The sequence below is a fragment of the Etheostoma spectabile genome, unplaced genomic scaffold (genome assembly GCF_008692095.1).
Source record: "Etheostoma spectabile isolate EspeVRDwgs_2016 unplaced genomic scaffold, UIUC_Espe_1.0 scaffold00001614, whole genome shotgun sequence".
NCBI lineage: Eukaryota > Metazoa > Chordata > Actinopteri > Perciformes > Percidae > Etheostoma > Etheostoma spectabile.
Genome location: NW_022602782.1, coordinates 47,076 through 61,012, shown reverse-complemented (window position 1 = coordinate 61,012; position 13,937 = coordinate 47,076). Strand labels below are relative to the sequence as shown.

The following is a 13,937-nucleotide window of genomic DNA, read 5'->3' as shown; positions in this document are numbered from 1 at the left end:
CTGTTCCTCCAGTATCCACTCCTGATTCCCCAGTCACCATTCTCTCCCTCACACCAACCCCAGTGTCAGAACTACACCAATATGTATATTGGTTACGCCTGCTTCCCACAGGCCCTGACACACCCTCCATTCAACATGCATTCAACATCCTGAAACCAGCCATATACAGACTGCACCCCTACATGTCCCCACTCCCACAAGTACACTGTACTCTACATGTAGCTGACGACCTGGACACCCCATATCAAGATGACTGGGAGACAAACATGCAAGGACAGCACCCACTTCTCTTATGCAGAGGCATATATTGTGGTAAAGAAGGGGTAGCTGCTTCTGTGGTCTTGACGCACTCCTCTGAAGACTGGTACACACTCTGGGACTCTTCTTCCCCGCATGTCACACTCGCAGTAGGATTTGGCCAGCAGGCCAGATCCCTGGGCCCTATGATAAAACGTGCACTAACATTTAAATGGCTCCCCACCTCCACACCTGGCCTTCTAAAAGCTGACACTGACGCTGAAGACATGTGGTGCTTTAAAGGGCCTCACACAACAGAGAAAACATTGCCTGAAGTTCTCCCACTCCCCAGAGAACATGGACTCCCCTGCACTGACCATCCCAGCGCAGCTACCGCCCTACTAACTCTTCCCCAGCATCTGTTCACCACCGGCCCATATGACACTGGACTCTTAGAAACACACCCTGTGACTGTTACAATCAGACCGCAGCACCACACAGTCATTCACAGACCACAGTATAGACTCACCCCTGACCAGGTCCAAGGCATAGCTCCAACCATTCAGGGACTCTTAGAAGCTGGTGTCATATATCCCACTCGTTCTCCCTGGAACACTCCCATTTTACCTGTCCCCAAAGCTGGAGGAAAAGGATGGCGCATGGTGCAGGACTTCAGACCCATTAATGACATTACTGTCCCAGCTGTGCATCCTGTCCCGGACCCACATGTCTCTTTGACATCACTTAACCCCTCCTTCACCCACTTCACAGTGGTTGACCTGGCCAATGCTTTCTTCTCTGTGCCCCTACACCAAGACTCACAGGAGTACTTTGCATTCACTTTCAATGGTCAACAATTCACGTATTCCAGGTTGCCACAGGGGTACAGAGACTCACCTGGACTGTTCAACAGGATCCTCAAATCTCATCTTCTGCAGCTGCAACTCCCCACAACTGTGGTCCTCATACAGTATGTGGACGACCTTCTGCTGGCTGCTACAGATCCCCTCACCTGTGTGGAACAGACAATAGCACTGCTGACATTCCTAGCCTCAAAAGGCTACAAGGTCAAAAGGGACAAAGTACAAGTTGCTAGGAGACAAGTCCTCTTTCTGGGCAGACAAATTTCATCAGCAGGCCTTGGGGTGTCTCCCAGCCATAGACAGGCTATTCTGCATCACCCGCTTCCCCTCACAGTTGCAGACATGCTGTCTTTTCTGGGCCTCACAGGATACAGCCGCTCACATATCCCTGACTATACCAACAGAATTACATCGCTCAGGGAACTGGTGGCTGCTGCTGGTCATCGCTGTCTCACCGCCCCCCTCCTATGGACAACAGAGGCCGAGGCCGCCTTCTCTGACCTCAAAAGTGCCCTAGCAAGGGCAGAGACACTCACCTCCCCAGACTACTCACTCCCATTTCATATGGATGTTTCTGAAAACAATGGCTTTCTCAATGCCATTTTATTTCAGAAAAAAGGGGGAGACAGACATGTACTGATGTACCACTCATCAAGGCTGGATACAGTGGAAAAAGGACAGACAACCTGTGCCCGCTATGTAGCGGCGCTGGCAAAATCCATTGACAAAACAGCACATATTGTAATGTGCCATCCAATAACAATCCACACCACACATGGTGTCACAGCTTTTTTGGCCAGCAAGGAATTTGCATACAGTGCCACAAGGAGAACAAAACTGCAGACTGCCTGTACCCAACCGCACATCACCTACTCATCAGAAGGAATAAACATGGCCAACAGTATGAGTAGACAGGGAGTGCCACATGTTTGCGAGGAAGAAGCAGCCCAAGAAAGCAGAATAAGGTCAGATCTGGAAAACGTACCAGACATGTCGGCTGACATGTGGCTCTACACAGACGGATGTTGCTACAAAACAAAGGATGGGACTAACAAAGCATCATATGCAGTAGTCCAACAACACCCAGATGGAACACATCAGACATTGGAAGCAGGAATAATAAACCAACCAGCGTCAGCACAGAAAGCAGAAATAAAAGCTCTGATCGCAGCCCTTCTGCTAGCCAAAGGAAGAACAGTGAACATTTTTACAGACTCTGCTTATGCTCATGGAACAGCACACTTGGACGCGATCATGTGGAAAAGGCGAGGATACGTCACCTCTGCAGGAATGCCCATAAAACATCAGAAGGAGATAATGGAGCTAGTGGAGGCTATTGCCGCTCCACTAAAGGTGTCCATAATGAAATGCAAAGGACATGACGCAGGGCAAGGAAGAGTAAGTGCAGGAAACGAGGCAGCAGATTCTGCAGCCAAAAGAGCGGGAGGATACTCCCCAAAGCAGATGGTACTATCGAAAGAGATAGAATCACAACCAATGGCACTGGAGCCTAAAGACATTCTAGAAATGCAGAAAAAGGCAGGAGCCTATGAATGGAATCAGTGGCAGCGGAGCGGCGCCACGAAAGACAAAGATGGGATATGGAGGTCTCATCAAGGAAAGATAGCAGCATCAGCCGAGATGTGCAGAATGTTGCTACCTGAGGCACACAGACCAACACATGAAGGAAGAAAACAGACTCTCCTGAATCTGTCTGAGCTGTGGTGGCACCCCAATTTGAGGGACATGGTGACACATTTTTGTCAGGAATGCAGGGTGTGTGGAGAGCATAATGTTCAGAAACCATACACCACACTAAAAGGAGCGTACCCAGTCCCCACAGCTTGTTTTCAAGATATCAGTATAGATTATACTGATATGGGCGCAGAAAATGTGGTAGGGGGAAAAAGGTATCTTCTGGTGATGGTAGACAGGTTCTCTAGGTGGGTAGAAGCCATTCCCACCGGAAAAGAGGACGCAAAAACAGTGGTGAAATGGCTCAAAACTGAACTCATCCCGAGGTATGGGGTCCCCAGGCAAATAAGGTCAGATAATGGCACACATTTTAACAACAAACTACTAAGAGAAGTAGAACAGGCCCTGGGAATCACTCATGCCTTCGGATCAGTTTATCATCCACAGTCACAGGGAATGGTGGAAAGAGCAAACCAGACATTGAAGGCTAAGATAGCTAAGGCATGTGCAGGAAGCAAGTTAACATGGGTAGAAGCGCTCCCATTGGCCCTCATGGCTATGAGGTCCTCAGAAGGACGAGAAACACATTTGACCCCACACGAAATAATGACAGGGAGAAAAATGCCAGGACCTCCACTAGATGGAGGCCACATGCCAATGTTAGATGTTCAGCAAATAGAAATGACAGACTATATGAAAAAGCTAACATCTCTGGTTTCAGCCCTTTCTACGCAGGTCCAGTTGGCGAACAGGAAACCGCAGGAGGAAGCAACACTACCTGTCAAGGTAGGCGACTGGGTCAGGGTCAAAGTTCACAAGAGGAAGTGGACTGACCCCAGGTGGTCCGGGCCGTACGAGGTGGGGGAGGTTACTTCACACTCGGTCCAGGTTAAAGGTAAAAAAGGAGCACCTTGGCACCACCTGACACATTGTGCCCCAGCCGCACCTCCTAGCCGCCCATTGGCAGAAATTAGAAAAGCAATCCAAAATGTATAGATGGAAGAGATGTTTTGGCGGGGAACAGCCCCCGCGTAGTACACCCATAACTTGGAAGGCAATGGGGTTTGGGAAAAAGACAACAGTTGTCCTAGCAGTAGTAGTAGTAGTGGGAGTTGCAGCATTAGTTCTGGGGTTGGAACATGCGTATGGGGACCGAGACCACAAAGAACAATCACCCGGTAGTGTCCAACCACCTCTCAGTAACAAAGGAAATGAAACTAGACGAGAGAGAAGAAGAGCAGTTTGGGCAGTAGTGAAGCAACACACTAAGGGCCCATCCCCAAGGTGCGGTGCCAGATTGACTCTCCCCTATGTGAGAGACTCAACCACGTCATTTACCTTTGATTTGTGTCAGGCTATAGACTGCGGGGGGTATAATAGTTTCTACAAAAACACAGATGTGTACATCTGTGACGACTATCAAAAGGTAGAGGACTGTGAAAGGAGCGCTTCCGGACAGGTGAAAGGTAGTCTCTGTAACAGCTGGTATGACGCGGGTTGGACAACAGGAGGGTGGAAACCATAGGCGAGGTTGACAGACAAAAGAGATTGGTGGGTACAACAAGATGAATGGGAGATATTATCTATACAGCCGGACTATAGTTCAGACCCCACGAAAAATCCCATAACCCTGTCAGTAAATAGAGCAATTGGGAGCAGGAACGGTCAGGATGTCTGGATGTTAGCCATAGGTGTATGGATAGCAGGAAGTGACCAGATAACCCCCCTGCAGATAAATATTTTGGATCCCCTCACGCACACACAGAATGACACTGACATGGCAGAGACTACAGTAAAACCCCCCCTGAAGGAGGAAGACATAATAGTGCAGGACTTCTCTAAAATGAGGGTGGAAGATGTGTTAGAGTTATCAGCAGGTGCAGGCCAGGACAATTTATGGATCAGGTGGCTAATACAGAATGCCAAAGAACAACACATGGAAGGGTGCGTGGCCTGTGCCACAGCTAGACCAGTCATGTTCACTAACCCGGCCCCGTTGTTTCCTAATGAGGACCCAGCAGGATATGCATGCATGTTGAACTTCACACACTCTAAGACAGCTTCCCGCAATTGTACTACCCTAGCATCCCTCTTTCCCCCAGGCTTTGAAAAACCAGGGTATTTTACCGCCATAAAGGGGGAGGGTGCAAGATATCACTGTTTCAATCTCACCGGATCAAGCAAGCCCACAATCAAACTAGGTGATATACCCCCAGACTGGTGCAACACAACTGTACAAAACAAAACAGCCCTAGGCCCAGTGGCTAGAATAGGACTATTCTACTATTGTGGTGGTCTTAGGTTGTACTCCCAGATAAAGTTCCCAAATCAAACGTCAGGAGTTTGTGCTATGGTTAGATTAGCTATGCCCATATCTTTGGTGGGGAGTAGAGTCCACTATACCCACCATAAGGCTGTGCAACTGACCGTAAAGAGAAGGCGCAGGGCCCGTAGTATGCAAGGCCCGGCTTTTGATCCATGGGCGGGAACCCCAACCTACATAGACAGCATAGGAGTTCCTAGGGGTGTCCCGAATGAATACAAATTGGCAGATCAAATAGCCGCAGGATTTGAGAATATACCACTGCTTTCAGCCATCTTCCCCGTCACTCCCAGCAAAAATGTAGATAGGATAAATTTTGTGCATTATAATGTTTTACGCTTGAGCAATGCAACTAGGGATGCCATCGAAGGCCTGGCCGAGCAGATGGCCCCAACGTCCCTCATGGCGCTCCAGAATAGGATGGCGCTGGACATGCTGTTGGCTGAAAAAGGAGGAGTCTGTTCCATGTTCGGAGAGATGTGCTGTACGGTCATCCCTAACAACACTGCCCCGGATGGGAAGGTCACCAGGGCTTTGAACCAACTTCGAGCCCTTTCCCAGGAGATGCATGACGCCTCAGGTGTATCAAATCCATTGGAGGGGTGGATGACAACCTTTTTTGGCAAATGGAAGAATCTTATCACTGCTTGTTTGACATCTATTGCTGTTTTTCTCGCTATTCTAGTTACCTGTGGGTGTTGCTGTGTGCCCTGCCTGCGGACCATGATATCCCGGCTCATCACCACTGCCTTGTCCAAAGAAAAAGCGCCGCCTCCCTATTCCGCTGGGATGCTGCCATTACTCACCATGCCTGAGGACGGGAGGACGTTGAGGCACTGCAGTTAGTGTAAAAAGTGTTCGCACCTAGTAGGTGCGAAAAGGGGGAATTTGTGGGAAAATAATACAATGACTGAGGTGGTGATGAACAGGGCACTCAGGAACGGCCACGTAAAAGCTGGCTTAAAGTATATACTGAATTAACCAAAGACTAAATAAGAGTGTGTGTATGTGTGACATATTATACATTATGCTTTGCAGCTGGGTTACAGGAGGGAGAGAACAGGCAGGGCTATCTTAGTCAGATAAGCTACAGTGAACACGGGAAGAGGAGATGGTGAGGCCAAGGACACTGAAGTTCAGGACGGTCTGATAACTAAGAAGGGAGTAAACATAGCTGTCTGGTGAGGTAAATGATAACTGAAAATAATAAGAAGAAAGAGGGAAGAGGCAGAGCAGGGAGTGTAACCCAGCAACAGTATAGCTGACCAATCAGGCCCCACAAGGGGAACCAATATAACCCTGAGCACAATATTGTCTAAGTGCCTTTTGGGGGACCTCTGTACTAGACAAGTCTCCATCAGGTCCGTGCACGTGTAACTGCTCGGAAACGCATTTCATCTGTTGACCACAAGAATAAACGCTGTGTTAATACATCATGGAGTCAGTTGTCAGTTTATAGAAGGATTTCTCCAACAGTACTTACATTTTTGTGTCTCTCTGGTCAACGGGCAGCCATTGATGCCTGTGTGTTTTCAAGTGAGGTCGCGTCCACACTAGGTTTCAAGGGCTATACAGCCCTTGGTCTATCCCCTACCCCTCGGTCCTAATAGGTATTGGGACAGCACTAGGTCCCGCGTGAACGCGCAAAAGCTAGGGGTAGGGGTAAGGGGTAGGGGTAAGGGGAATGAATGGGATTCAGCCTTATTCTTTGCGGCTAGCCTGGTCCAGAGCAGGCTAAGATTAATCCTGGAGTCTCATGTGTCAAATCAGCTGCCGTCTGATCCGAAATAAACGTGTTTAACAGTTATTCATTGTCTTCTGCATGTGTTCTGCTTTATTTTATTAACATGCATTAGCCTACTTGTCACTTTTGTTTTCGCGAGTTTGATTTAAACCCTACTACATTTGTTTAGATGTTAGGAATGGTTGCACTGGCACACTGATGTGGAGTGGGACTTTTCCCGGTGGGACGGTACTATGTCGAGGCTGCCTGGCGTGCGACCGCTGCCCGGTGGCCGGGGGCCGCCGCTGCCCGGTGGCTGCTGCCCGGTGGCCGGTGGCTATTGCCTGCCAGCAGACTTGCGAGTCGCGTCAGTGTCCACTCTCTCTGTAAAAGTAGAGATGAGCGGCACAGCGTCCGTGGTCTCAGCTTCAGGTTTATAAAGGACGCGCTCCGGAGATTAAGTGTGACGATATTAATGTAGCGATATTCCCAGATGATAATAATGGCAGACTGGTCAGAGACCAATACGTTCATGATTTCATTTTCTTTTTGCTTGTCCTTCTCTAATAAAGGGTAGTTTGTGTTACTCCTTAATAAGTGGGCCTATTGTTTTTTGTTATAGCTTACATTGGTTTCATAACCTTCTCAATTAGTCTCCCATCCCTGGACCAATAACGTGGCCTATGTACAGCACGTATGTAGTGTAGTTTACATTCATCACACTGGGAACACCACAATGCTTCTTAATCTTTTTATTTTGGTGCGGTCACTTGTCAGAAGAATAAAAAAACATGAATATTTTTTTCACATATGCTCACAGCGTGTATTAAAGTCATTTACTATTTTTCTAGTTGTTGTCCCTTTCTGATTGTTCTGTATGAACATTAATTGTACAAAGAATTAGATATAGCTTATAGAGATTTGGGCATGGTTGTAAAACATGTTCTCACGTTGTGAATAAGGGTTTGAAATTAAGCCTAAAGTCCGTAGGGTCCATTTCCCGAGGAACATTAGTTCCCTCTGCTCTCTTTTGAGGCAAAGTAGATATTTTTAAACCCCCACACATTCAGTCGGGTCCGCTATGTCGTTTTATTTTTCTCCGTTTGATAAGAGCCGTATTTCCCTTTTTGCATATTCTTCCCTTTCTCGTTACTGTCCATTAGAAGCTGCTGCTCATTGGGTGAAACATTTGGCGCATGCGTCTTCTCATCTCTGCATCAGTAAATCTGTGATCGATACCGTGGTCTATTTGAGAAAGCCGTGAACGTGCACTTATCCAGCTATCTACACCTGGCTTGACATAGCTTCCCCTGTTAATCCTGGCTCGGCAAACGTGCAACCGATTAAGCCGCGATGAGCAGGTCACACTAAGTCAAGCTGCGCTTTTTCACTTATCCTGGATATCTTTATTCTACTTTCGTGCAACAGGCCCCAGGTAAACCGGTTACTCTCACAATCAAAATAAATAAATAAATGAACACTAAAAACAAAACAAAACAGTATTGTTGTATATCAATTTTATGGTATGAACATTAGCTTGTGACCTTGTTCAGCTTGCCTGTTACAACCTAGCTTATTAGTGTAAAGGGAAGTACAAAAACAGTTTTTTGCTAGAATCAAGGTATTTATTAACATATGAGTTACATGGATTAACAGAATCACAGGTGCACAAACTACAAATGAAAAAAGGGCCTGTGGATGCTGGTTAAAACCAATAAACGAATTTAACAAGAAGAGGACTCTTCAGAGTTAAAAAAGTATAGAAACAAAACATTACTAATTAGTCCTGCTTTTAAACAAAACACAAGAAAACCAGTAGCTCTAAAACTTGTGACTAACAAGAAATCTACAAATTTGTAACAATTTTTTCAGTTTTTAAAGCTAAAACCTGGTCCAGTCTCCCATGTAGTCTTGCAGCGGGTATTTAACACATGTTCAACATGCTTTCAGCAAAGCCTTCAACCAGAAATTGCTCTCGTTCGGATGATCATATATATATGTAATAATGTGTAACAAACCTGCCTTTCCATCCGTAAACAAACTCAGAATGCATCATGGGAGATCTACTGAAGGCACAGGCTTATCTCTCCATTAGTACATGTAAAGGACCTCAGCGTGTGTGTGTATTTCAGGCCTGTGTGTAGTGTTTCTAACAAAAACTGAGTGTAAATTGTAATTTTTCAATAAAATAATAAAATCAATAAAAAGTATAAATTATCATACATTTTTTGCTGTCTCTCTCTTTTAAATTTAACTGCAGATGGATACAAAGAAAAAACAACGTGCAGTATTGGAGATTTTCTATTAAACACAGTCTTGATTATTTATGTTTTCAGGGTTATCCCCGCCACAAGTCTAAGAACCTAAGCTGAATGAACGTGAAATGTGGCAATAAATGCCAAAAACAGAAAAAGCACCAAACTGAGTTTTCTCAAATCTAATGATTGTAAGTTGACTTCTTCATCCATTTTTGATTTTAACACAGATATTGTAATAATAATAGACCGAAATGATGTCAAATTGCGTATTCTTTTTATTAAAAAAAACATGAAAAGGTTTTTGAGGAAAGACTCCTAAAGCTTTCCGCCAAATATGTGCACCTAAGCCTTAAACACTGGTTTACTCAATCAATTCCAAATAACAGTTTCATTAACTACTAGTAATCGGTATTGGCGCAAAAATAAATCCCTAATTGATCCCCGTCGATCCTAATAAATGCCACAAATCACATCAGTGTCCGGCTATCCTTAGACTGCTAACTCGCAGTTTCTTTTCCAACTACTACAGCCTTTATTACTACTCCTATCATGGAGCCATCTTTAATGTAGGCCGTTTTGTCCTCTCTTTGCAGGGCATGTGAAGCAAAAAATTCATGCTATCTTATTGATGGAAAGACACTAAGAACATTACTGAAGTCTTTATTTTCTCTCTCTAAAAGGTCCCGTTAACCCTTGAGGACAAAAGGCGCACTGGTAATTCCACACAATATTAACAAAACTTCTATTCAAAAAGCAATATTACAAAATTTTATTTGACATTTATTTACTATTCAAACATATATAACCTAAAGACTTTGGTAAACTCATTTCAAGCACCAAAACAAGTAGTAAACACGTCACAAGTTGAGGTTTGTTTAAAAAAGAGATTTGAGGAATCTCAAAAAGCAAACTTCTACTTTCGCCAAATTATCTTGTTACACATTGCTACAGAAAAAAAAATGTGGGCGTCACTGTATGGAAAGCTGAGTTTGTTCTGAACGTTTTGATGTAAAACACATGGGAGCAGTTGCATGTCAAATACCCTTAAAGGTACATTTAAAACAAAAGACATGTGAAAATGCCCTTATATCCTTATTGCACATTGTAATGATTTTGTACCACCAATTATAACCTTTATTGGTACCGTAATTGACGTGCTAGGCTGGATAACAAAACCCCTGTAGAGGCTAAAAGACATTGGAAAAGACCTCCTTAAAGCCGAAAGCGTCAGTCTAACAAACAAGTGGTAAACGCGTGTTGGTTCAAGAGTTATTAAATATGAATCGAGGTGCTTTTTTACTCGGGGCGTGAGGTCATCAAGCTAGAGGATTAATAGTCTAAAAAGCCCCTACTATTTTCTCTTTGACCTCAGAATTTGGAATCCAGTCGCGGGCAGGATAGAAGGTGTTGGATAGCGGAATTCGGCCCCCCTGCAGCCATATTATGGATCACTGCATACAGATGACATGTTGACACCAGTTCCACCACATCCTGTCAGGCATGGAGGGGTCTCGGCAAACCCGGACCATGTAACCATCAATGATAAGGTGCAGGGACACATCGTCAGACCCAGTTAAAGATTCAGCAGCAAGACACAATCAAAGGTGGTGTCCTGTCCCAGTTTCACTAAACTGCTGGACCAGACTATGTGCAAATATGGGCGTTGTGCTAATCCACTGATCAAGATTACGCATGGAGGGGAATTCAACACTCTAAGGCTTCTCTCACTACTTTCCTACAACCGCAACAACCTATTTCCAATCCCTGGCAGCATGAAAGGGTGATTGTGTGGGTTCATTCCAGGTGATTTTGTGTCCACAAACAATTGTGTAGGTCTACTCCAGGGGCCTGTTGCACGAAACTAGGATAAGGGATTAAGCTGGGATATTCAAGTTATCCTGGATGAATTTAGCTTGGACTCGGTTGCACAAAACCAGATTGAATTAAGCCCAGCCAAGTAACCATGGAGATTTAGGCTGAATCCCATTTCTCCATTTTACCCCTACCCGTTGGCCCTTACCCCTACCCCTTGGCCCTTGAAACCAAGGGGTAAGTGGTAGGGGTGAAAACATACCCCTATGAAATGGGACACCACTTGGTGACATCACCATGCAGTATTGAGCACAAACCTCCAAGATGCCGTCTCTGTCTGTTGATTGTGTGGGTTTGGACAACAGTGTCATATGGATTTAAATATTTATATATTTTAGGTTCACTTTGGTGGTGCAGAGGCAGATGTTCTTATCTGTGTAGTACTTAGGTCTGTTTGCAATACATATGTGTATACACATGTATCATGTATACATACATACATATACCCTTGTATACATGGTGTATACATACATATACACCATGTATACATGGTGTATACATATACACCGTGTATACATGGTGTGTGTATATCAGTTTCAGTTATCACCGTTTTGAATGTTATTGATGTTCACAAGAACATTTTGTTGACAAAATCTGTCTTTATTGGTGATAAATTGAACATAACAGGCAAAACGTTACATAAAATTATGTTACAGAACCATTATCAACTATTAGAACCATAACTAACATGTCGCACACATAAAAGGCTTCAAATGTGTAAAACTAAAAAATACAAAAAGACCACAAATAAACAAATTAATACAGCTGTTCTGATATTCCAGACCAGTCTGAAGCCTGTTGGCCAGTAACCCCCCCCCCCCCCCCCCCCTCATATTTTATCAGTGTCCCATATCAAAACCAACAACAATATACAAGTGCATGAACAATGAACAGGAATTAATTACAAATGATTACAATAATACAGTACCAATGCAATAATGAATGGGTACAACATGAACACAGGATTTAGGACGTCTGCGTTTTCAGCCCAAACTGGACCAGCTCCTGTGTCCTCCTGTGTGATACAGGGCGGTATATGTGAAGCACGTAGCGATGTATCGTAGACCGAGGGAATATAATATAGCTAACAATCTAGCGATGTATACAGTCCATTCAAGGCAGAAATATGGGGACTGTTCAACGTTAGCGTTAGTGTTAGCGTTAGCCTTGCAACTAGCAATTTTTAAAAAGTTTCAGTTAGGCACGTGTTGCTCGGAAACATTTCATCTGTTGACCACAAGAATAAACGCTGTGTTAATACATTTGGAGTCAGTTGTCAGTTTATAGAAGGATTTCTCCAACAGTACTTACATTTTTGTGTCTCTCTGGTCAACGGGCAGCCATTGATGCCTGTGTGTTTTCAAGTGAGGTCGCGTCCACACTAGGTTTCAAGGGCTATACAGCCCTTGGTCTATCCCCTACCCCTCGGTCCTAATAGGTATTGGGACAGCACTAGGTCCCGCGTGAACGCGCAAAAGCTAGGGGTAGGGGTAAGGGGTAGGGGTAAGGGGAATGAATGGGATTCAGCCTTATTCTTTGCGGCTAGCCTGGTCCAGAGCAGGCTAAGATTAATCCTGGAGTCTCATGTGTCAAATCAGCTGCCGTCTGATCCGAAATAAACGTGTTTAACAGTTATTCATTGTCTTCTGCATGTGTTCTGCTTTATTTTTATTAACATGCATTAGCCTACTTGTCACTTTTGTTTTCGCGAGTTTGATTTAAACCCTACTACATTTGTTTAGATGTTAGGAATGGTTGCACTGGCACACTGATGTGGAGTGGGACTTTTCCCGGTGGGACGGTACTATGTCGAGGCTGCCTGGCGTGCGACCGCTGCCCGGTGGCCGGGGGCCGCCGCTGCCCGGTGGCTGCTGCCCGGTGGCCGGTGGCTATTGCCTGCCAGCAGACTTGCGAGTCGCGTCAGTGTCCACTCTCTCTGTAAAAGTAGAGATGAGCGGCACAGCGTCCGTGGTCTCAGCTTCAGGTTTATAAAGGACGCGCTCCGGAGATTAAGTGTGACGATATTAATGTAGCGATATTCCCAGATGATAATAATGGCAGACTGGTCAGAGACCAATACGTTCATGATTTCATTTTCTTTTTGCTTGTCCTTCTCTAATAAAGGGTAGTTTGTGTTACTCCTTAATAAGTGGGCCTATTGTTTTTTGTTATAGCTTACATTGGTTTCATAACCTTCTCAATTAGTCTCCCATCCCTGGACCAATAACGTGGCCTATGTACAGCACGTATGTAGTGTAGTTTACATTCATCACACTGGGAACACCACAATGCTTCTTAATCTTTTTATTTTGGTGCGGTCACTTGTCAGAAGAATAAAAAAACATGAATATTTTTTTTCACATATGCTCACAGCGTGTATTAAAGTCATTTACTATTTTTTCTAGTTGTTGTCCCTTTCTGATTGTTCTGTATGAACATTAATTGTACAAAGAATTAGATATAGCTTATAGAGATTTGGGCATGGTTGTAAAACATGTTCTCACGTTGTGAATAAGGGTTTGAAATTAAGCCTAAAGTCCGTAGGGTCCATTTCCCGAGGAACATTAGTTCCCTCTGCTCTCTTTTGAGGCAAAGTAGATATTTTTAAACCCCCACACATTCAGTCGGGTCCGCTATGTCGTTTTTTTTTTCTCCGTTTGATAAGAGCCGTATTTCCCTTTTTGCATATTCTTCCCTTTCTCGTTACTGTCCATTAGAAGCTGCTGCTCATTGGGTGAAACATTTGGCGCATGCGTCTTCTCATCTCTGCATCAGTAAATCTGTGATCGATACCGTGGTCTATTTGAGAAAGCCGTGAACGTGCACTTATCCCAGCTATCTACACCTGGCTTGACATAGCTTCCCCTGTTAATCCTGGCTCGGCAAACGTGCAACCGATTAAGCCGCGATGAGCAGGTCACACTAAGTCAAGCTGCGCTTTTTCACTTATCCTGGATATCTTTATT

General features: G+C 44.7%; 1 protein-coding gene across 2 annotated transcripts in view; it reads left to right on the top strand.

The window, feature by feature from the left end:
- LOC116675183 (velvet complex subunit B-like) overlaps positions 1 to 13,937 on the top strand; it is a 37,040-nt gene that overhangs the window by 9,563 nt on the left and 13,540 nt on the right. The window lies entirely within an intron of this gene.